Source organism: Bos taurus, chromosome X (genome assembly GCF_002263795.3).
Source record: "Bos taurus isolate L1 Dominette 01449 registration number 42190680 breed Hereford chromosome X, ARS-UCD2.0, whole genome shotgun sequence".
NCBI classification, from domain to species: Eukaryota; Metazoa; Chordata; class Mammalia; order Artiodactyla; family Bovidae; genus Bos; species Bos taurus.
Genome location: NC_037357.1, coordinates 11,948,683 through 11,956,412, shown reverse-complemented (window position 1 = coordinate 11,956,412; position 7,730 = coordinate 11,948,683). Strand labels below are relative to the sequence as shown.

At 40.3% G+C, this 7,730-nt stretch overlaps 1 long non-coding RNA gene across 1 annotated transcript; it reads left to right on the top strand.

The window, feature by feature from the left end:
• The first annotated feature begins 984 nt into the window (after positions 1-984).
• On the top strand, positions 985-2,723 carry LOC132344291 (uncharacterized). Its single transcript, XR_009493508.1, has 2 exons — positions 985-1,113; positions 1,711-2,723. It is a non-coding gene; the product is annotated as an uncharacterized lncRNA (long non-coding RNA).
• Positions 2,724-7,730: the final 5,007 nt, after the last annotated feature.

Below are 7,730 nucleotides of genomic sequence, written 5' to 3'. Positions count from 1 at the left end.
AGTCATATTTTAATCAGTAACCCATTTGCTAGCATCAAATGTACATAAAAATAATAGGAGAAGTAGAACAGGATTATTAGCAATATGGAAATATAGATGCAACCAACTGAAATTGCTGGCCTATAAAGTTGAATAGTTTTTGGCCTATAAAAATGAAATGAATCTGAGGGCTTAAATTAATCTGAGGTCTTATATATAAATTTAGCTATAAAACAGAGTGTAAAATAATTTTCTGGAAAATATATTTTCACTTATTAGATGAATGAAATAGTTATGAAATCAGGGCCTTGAGAAAGAAACACAGTCTTATTTTCTTAAAATATAATTTTCTTCCCTGTAGTAGCTGAGATTTGAAAATTCTGAAAAATATAAAGCTGAGAATTGTTGGTGTCCAAATCATGTTGGAGAGGCCTCAGGTAAATATAAAGAAGTTATGTCTATAGTTAGAAGGAACTAGGAATGATAGTGATTTGAAAGCAGGTGATTAAAGTATCAATGTAACGAAAATTTCTCACTTTTGATGTATTCAGTTTAAGCTAGAATTTTAAGATAATTTTTGAAAAACCTTCAATTTAACTAACATCTTATGGAAAAAACCCAAATGAACTTTTTTTTTCTTTTTTTTTTAAATTTTATTTTATTTTTAAAATTTACAATATTGTATTAGTTTTGCCAAATATCGAAATGAATCCGCCACAGGTATACCTGCGTTCCCCATCCTGAACCCACCTCCCTCCTCCCTCCCCTACCCTCCCTCTGGAGGTCGTCCCAGTGCACCAGCCCCAAGCATCCAGTACCGTGCATCGAACCTGGACTGGTGACTCGTTTCATACATGATATTATACACGTTTCAATGCTATTCTCCCAAATCTCCCCACCCTCTCCCTCTCCCACAGAGTCCATAAGACTGATCTATACATCGGTGTCTCTTGTGCTGTATTTTTGTCTAACCCAATATTAATAAAGAATTATTGAGTAATGTCAATATCATGGCATCATGAAATGCTCCCTTTTTCTCTCCTTTTCAGTCTGTAACCATTAAAACAGCTATAACTCAACAAAGATGCCTCTACCCAGGACTCTGGACAGTTCTACACATCTGTACATCTACAGGTAGGTGGAGTGGAAACATAGAAGAGGTAGAACAAGTGGAGCAGTTGAGACAGTGCCTGTTATCCTGGGCTCCCAGCTGCAGTGGCTGAGCCTGTAGCCCCAGAGAACCTAGTAGCATCAGGGAAGGCAACACACAGATAACCAGCCTTTCAGCTGAAGTGGTGTCCACAGCCACAGGGAACTAACTGAACATAGGGGCAGTAAAACCTGTGACCCTGTCCCATCAGCCATAGAGGCACCTATGACTCTGGCTCTGCAATGCCACCTACAGTGGTGGCACCCATGAACCCAACAACCCTAGTCAAGGCAGAGACACCTTTGACCCTGGCTCCCCACCCCTCATGATGGGAGAGTATACAACTCAGGATACTTTATCCAGTACAGTATACAACTCAGGATACTGGATCCAGTACAGGTTCCCACCATCCTGGTGCCCCAGGCAGCAGTGCCAGTTACACCAGTAGCGGCAAGGCATCTGTGACTCCAGAGGCACAATCAGCAACATTGAGGGGAGATAACTCTGAAAGAGTCCTTGTAGGGTGAAAAGCTTCAATTCTCAGGTATAACCAGAGGTATACTAACCTGTTGAATTCTTAGAATCAAGAAAGAAGAAAAAGGAGGAGAGGAAGAGAAGGAAGAAAGGTGTTCATTACTTCAAATGCATCAGCAGAGGAACAACATCAAGTAAGATGAAGAACCACACTAACATTGTATCACAAGAAGAAAATGACATTTCCCAAGAAGCGGTGTAAATGGAATTTTGCCATGTAACTGGTAACAGAATTCAAAGTAACTGTCATGAAGAAACTAAGTGATATACAAGAAAACATAGAACGAAAACCTAGAAAGGCAGTTCAGTCAGATCATGAATAAAATTAACAGAAGGAGAAACTGAAACTCTTAAACAGTATGCGTGCTCAGTTGTCCGTTTAGGCCAGGCTATGGTTTTTCCAGTGGTCATGTATGGATGTGAGAGTTGGACTGTGAAGAAAGTTGAGCGCTGAAGAATTGATGCTTTTGAAGTGTGGTGTTGGAGAAGACTCTTGAGAGTCCCTTGGACTTCAAGGGGATCCAACCAGTGCATCCTAAAAGACATCAGTCACTGGAAGGACTGATGGTGAAGCTTAAACTCCAATACTTTGGCCACCTTATGCGAAGAGTTGACTCATTGGAAAAGACTCTGATGTTGGGAGGGATTGGGGGCAGGAGGAGAAGGGGACGAAAAAGTACGAGATGGCTGGATGGCATCACCGACTCGATGGACATGAGTTTGGGTGAATTCCGAGAGTTGGTGATGGACAGGGAGGCCTGGTATGCTGGGATTCATGGGGTCGCAAAGAGTCAGACACAACTGAGTGACTGAACTGAACTGAACTATGCTCAGTTGTGTCCAACTCTGCGACCCCATAGACTGCATCCCACAAGTCTTCTCTGTCCATGGGATTTCCCAGGCAAGGATACTGGAGTGAGTTTCTATTCCCTATTCTAGGGGATCTTCCTGACCTAGGGATCGTACCTGCATCTCCTGTGTCTCCTGCATTGGCAGGTGGATTCTTTACCACTGAGGTACCTGTGAATCCCTAAAAAAAAAAAAAAAAAAAGTACCAAATTATTAAGTTGAAGAACCCACCAAAATGAGATGAATAATGCATAGAAAGCATTGTACATAGAAAAGACCATGTGGAAGACAGAATCAGTGAGTTCAAAGGTAGAACTCTAGCAGTGACCCACGTAAAACAAAAGAAAGAAAATCTAAAAAAATGAAGAAATAATGAGAACTACCCAACTCTTAAAAAGGGAAAAATTAAGATAATGGGTATCCCAGAAGAAGAAAGGTAGAAAGTAGTGTAACAGCATTCATTAAAAAAAAAATAGGTGAGAACTTCCCAAATATGGGGAAGGAACAAGATACAGAATTTCACGAAACCAAGACAATACCTAATTACCTCAATGCAAAAAGACCTTCCTCAAGATACATTAAAACTATCAAAACTCAATGACAAAGGCAGAATTTCAAAGTCAGCCAGGGGGGAAAAATGGTAACCTACAAAGAAACTCCTATTAGGCTATCAGCAGATTTCTCTGTAGTCAAGGAGAGAGTGGAATGACGTACTCAAAATACTAAAAGATAAAAATTGTCAACCAACAATACACTATTTAGCAAGATGCCATTCAGCTATGAAGAAGAAATAAAAGCCTTTCCCAGAAAAACAAAAGCTGAGGGAGTTTGTCAACCCCTAGACCTGCTTTACAAGACATGTTGAAACCAGCTCTTCTATCTGAAACAAAAAGGCAAAGGCACATAAAGCTTTGAGTAAGGTGATAGAATTGAGCATTTTCAACTCCATATTAGAATGGGCTGTTAAGCAGTTAATTATAGCATGAAGGTTAAACAGAAAAGATAGTAAAAAATAATTACACCTACTGCAATTTGATAAAATCAAAAAGGGATACATAATGTGAGATAAAAGCATAAAAGGGAGAAGAGAAAAAGGATGAAAATCAGACAAAGATAAGATGCTATCAGCAGAAAAGGACTATTTTGTCTACGAGACATCTTAAAAATACCTCATGGCAACCACAAAACATAACATCTATAGCACAGACACAAAAAAAGAGGAAACTGAGAAAAACATAGAAAACTACTAACATAAAATGGTAGAACACAAAAATAAACAAGTTATAGAGCAATAAGAAAACAAGAAGACTGCTACCTCATGCCATACACAAAATAAAGTGGACTAAAGACTTGAATATGGCGTATGAAACCATAAACTCCTAGCAGAAAGCATAAAGAGTACATTCTTTAACATCAGTTTAGCAGTACCTTTCTGGATGTCTCCTCATACAAGGGAAGCAAAACCAAACATAAATAAGTGGAACCTACAGCAAATTAAATGGTTTCTGCACAGCTCAGGAAACCAAAACATAATCAAAAGACAACCTACTAAAAGAAAATACTTGCAAATCATAAATTTGATAAGATTTAATGGCCAAAATCACTTCATGGGGAATAGATGGGGAAACCGTGGAAACTGTGTCAGACTTTATTTTTTTGGGCTCCAAAATCACTGCAGATGGTGACTGCAGCCATGAAATGAAAATACGCTTACTTCTTGGAAGGTTATGACCAACCTAGAAAACATATTAAAAAAGCAGAGACGTTACTTTGCCAACAAAAGTCCATCTAGTCAAGGCTATGGTTTTTCCAGTGGTCATGTATGGATGTGAGGGTTGGACTATGAAGAAAGCTGAGCGCCAAAAAATTGATTGCTTTTGAACTGTTTTTGGAGAAGACTCTTGAGAGTCCCTTGGACTGCAAGGAGATCCAACCATTCCATTCTAAAGGAGATCAGCCCTGGGATTTCTTTGGAAGGAATGATGCTAAAGCTGAAACTCCAGTACTTGGGCCACCTCATGCAAAGAGTTGACTCATTGGAAAAGACTCTGATGCTGGGAGGGATTGGAGGCAGGAGGAGAAGGGGACGACAGAGGATGAAATGGCTGGATGGCATCACCGGCGTGATGGACATGAATTTGAGTGAACTCTGGGAGTTGATGATGGACAGGGAGGCCTGGCGTGTTGCAATTCATGGGGTCGCAAAGAGTCGGACATGACTGAGCGACTGAACTGAACTGAACTGAATGGTCAAAATATATAAAGAACACATGTAAGTGAATAACAACAACAACAAAATCCCAATTTTTAAAAAAATGGACAAAGGACCTGAACAAACATTTTTCCAAAGACGACATATGATAGTACATTGGGCAAATGAAAGGATGTTCAACATCCTTAATTATTAGAGAAATGCAAATGAAAACCACAATGAGCTATTGCTTCACAACTGTTGGAATTCTATTATCAAAGAGGTAGGAAACAACAAATGTTGAAGAGGATGTGGAGAAGAGAACTCTGTCATTTTGTGTTTACTGCAAGGCAAATGGCTCTGCCAGTTGGGACTACAATTTATCAAGCTGGCAGAGTGACAAATTTCATTGTTGTAGAAAATTTTATCATATATTCAGTTCTGAACAGTACATATGAAAGAGAGGTGTGAGCAGGCAGAACTTACCAATAAGGTCTTCATAACTTGAACTTACCAATACTGTAATGACACTGGCCCAGGAGACAGAGATCATTTGGTTTCCTCGAACCTGGAGCATATCTCCCTGAAAGATTTATCTGCCTCACCTGCCACCAAGGGTCCCTGAGTTTCAGGATCAGATATAATACCACAAAACAGGATCTCCCTATGAAAAAAAAAAAATTGTCACTCACACCTCTCTTCCATATGAACTGTTCAGAACTGAATATATGATGAAATTTTCTACAACAATGAAATTTGTCACTCTGCAAATAAAGTAGGATGTTGAAGGATTAATTCTTAAAATTATACATTAATAGCTTTAACTTCCAGCTAATTCTGCCCCATAAGAAGGATGTTAAGACAGTCACCAGTTTATGGTAAAATAGTGATATATCCACAAGTGACTTCTGAACTAAAGTTGTTTAATATGCATGTTTGTTGATGCAGTATTGTCACCCAGAAAATCACTCTGCCAGTAATAGCTTCCAGTAGATGTAGCCTTGGTCCTCTGAGACACTGGTCGCCAGCTTCAGTATACCAATATTGGGAAAAGTAGTCATATATTAGAAATATTTGTGCAAAGAATTGGTGAACAAACCATAATTAGAGGGAAACCCAAAACATCATATGACTAACATTAAAACATAATTTTTAGAAACATTTGTAGTAAGATAACTTTATATTAACAAAGCTATGGATATCTGTGAAGAATACATTAGTTTATTAATCATGCAGAGAAGGTCAGATGAGAACTGAATATGGGATGGACTGTGTTACTCTTAATCATCCCTAAACTTTATGTCTGAGTTTATATGTATATATGTTTTGAAATTTAAAGAAAAAATTTATTTTTAGATCAGAAAATCAATTTTTAGGGTCTTTTTTTTGGCAGTGTAATAGTAGGTTATAAAGTGAAAATTAATGGAGTAATAGGGGACTTAAAAATATGTATTTTTTAAATTTAAAAAATTATAATAGTAAAAATATATCTATGACTTTTTCTGTAGAGCTGTTGTGGACCGTGTGGGGTCAGTTCATTTTCATATAGTTCCTTGGTCCAGCTTGTACTTCTCAAGGTCTATAGGCCCCTTCCTATGTAGTTGGTGCTAACTTTTTAATCTATTGCACCTGTCACTTCCAAAATGGTTCCCTCTGTTTGTTTTAGTTTCTGTTTGCTGGTCTCTTCAGTGTCTAATTTCTGCCCTGACACAATGGGGACAGTGGTGGTCACTTTTTTTAGGCTGACTTGTTCAGTCATGCTGTGGGGAGGGAGGAACACTGCAAACGAATATCACTGGCATGTGCTCACAGTGTCTGAGCTGCATTGGGTTTGCCCCCACTCATGGTGTGTGTGGTTTCCCAGTCTACACTGCTCAGGATCTAGATTGTTATGCCAGGAACTGTCTAATGCGGGCCCTGGTTTGCATGCACTTCCCAAGTCTAAGCCACTCAGGTTCTCGGGTACTCCACAAAGGTGCAGACTTGGTTGGGCCTGCGTTTTGTGCCCGTCCCAGGTCTGAGCAGCTAAGGTGACCAGGTGCTTGGCTAGCACAGTTGCCCCCAGTTGAAGGCTGCAGCTTATAGCCTCCCCCGTCCCAGCCCCTTGGTTTTCTGGGTGTACAACAAGCACGCCTTCTCAGGTGTGCCATGTGTCTCTTCTGGGGAGCTGATCTCTGCCTGAGACCCTCCTGGTGGATGTTGACAATCCAGAATCCCAAGAAGTCTTGGTTTTACAAGGAAATCTGCTTGCAGTTTGGTATAGGATGCCTCTTTGGGGCTGTGATTGCCCCCTTCCAGCTCTGGCTCGCCTCGCCTGCATGTCTCCAGTGGGGGATGGGCCAGTCTTAAGCCAGCTAGCTCTGCTCAGTCCTTTGTTCTGTGAGGGAGCCTGGCAGTGTCTTAGGTTAAGCCTTTTCACGGGATTGTTATCTCACAATCTGGGTTGCTATCTCTGGCTAGTTCCCTCAGATTACCCTTGGGGTATTCAGGCCCAGTCCTTACCCAAAGCACTGCAGCCTGTGCCTCCCTGTCCAGTCCCCACTTGCTAGTGATGGATGTGAGCATCTGGGCTGCTGCTCCACTGGGAGTTGCTGTTAGGCACATAATCTGTGGGTTTTAATTATTTATTCATTTTTCCTCCCGGTTATTTGCCCTCTGAGATTCCAAAGCTCGCCACAGACCCACCAGAGAGAGTGTTTCCTGGTGTTTGGAAACTTCTCTCTTTTTTAAGTCTCCCTTCCCAGGACAGATGTCCATCCTTACCTCTCTTGTCTCTCTTTGTATCTTTTATATTTTGTCCTACCTCCTTTCAAAGACAATGGGCTGCCTTTCTGGGTGCCTGATGTCCTCTGCCAGCATTCAGAAGTTGTTTTGTGGAATTTGCTCAGTGTTCAAATATTCTTTTGATGAATTTGTAGGGGAGAAAGTGGTCTCTCCATCCTATTCCTCCGCCATTTTAGGACTGCCTGAAAAACAATTTCGAAAAGATTAACTTTTCCAGAAAGCTGTAGCTTCACAATGTACTGA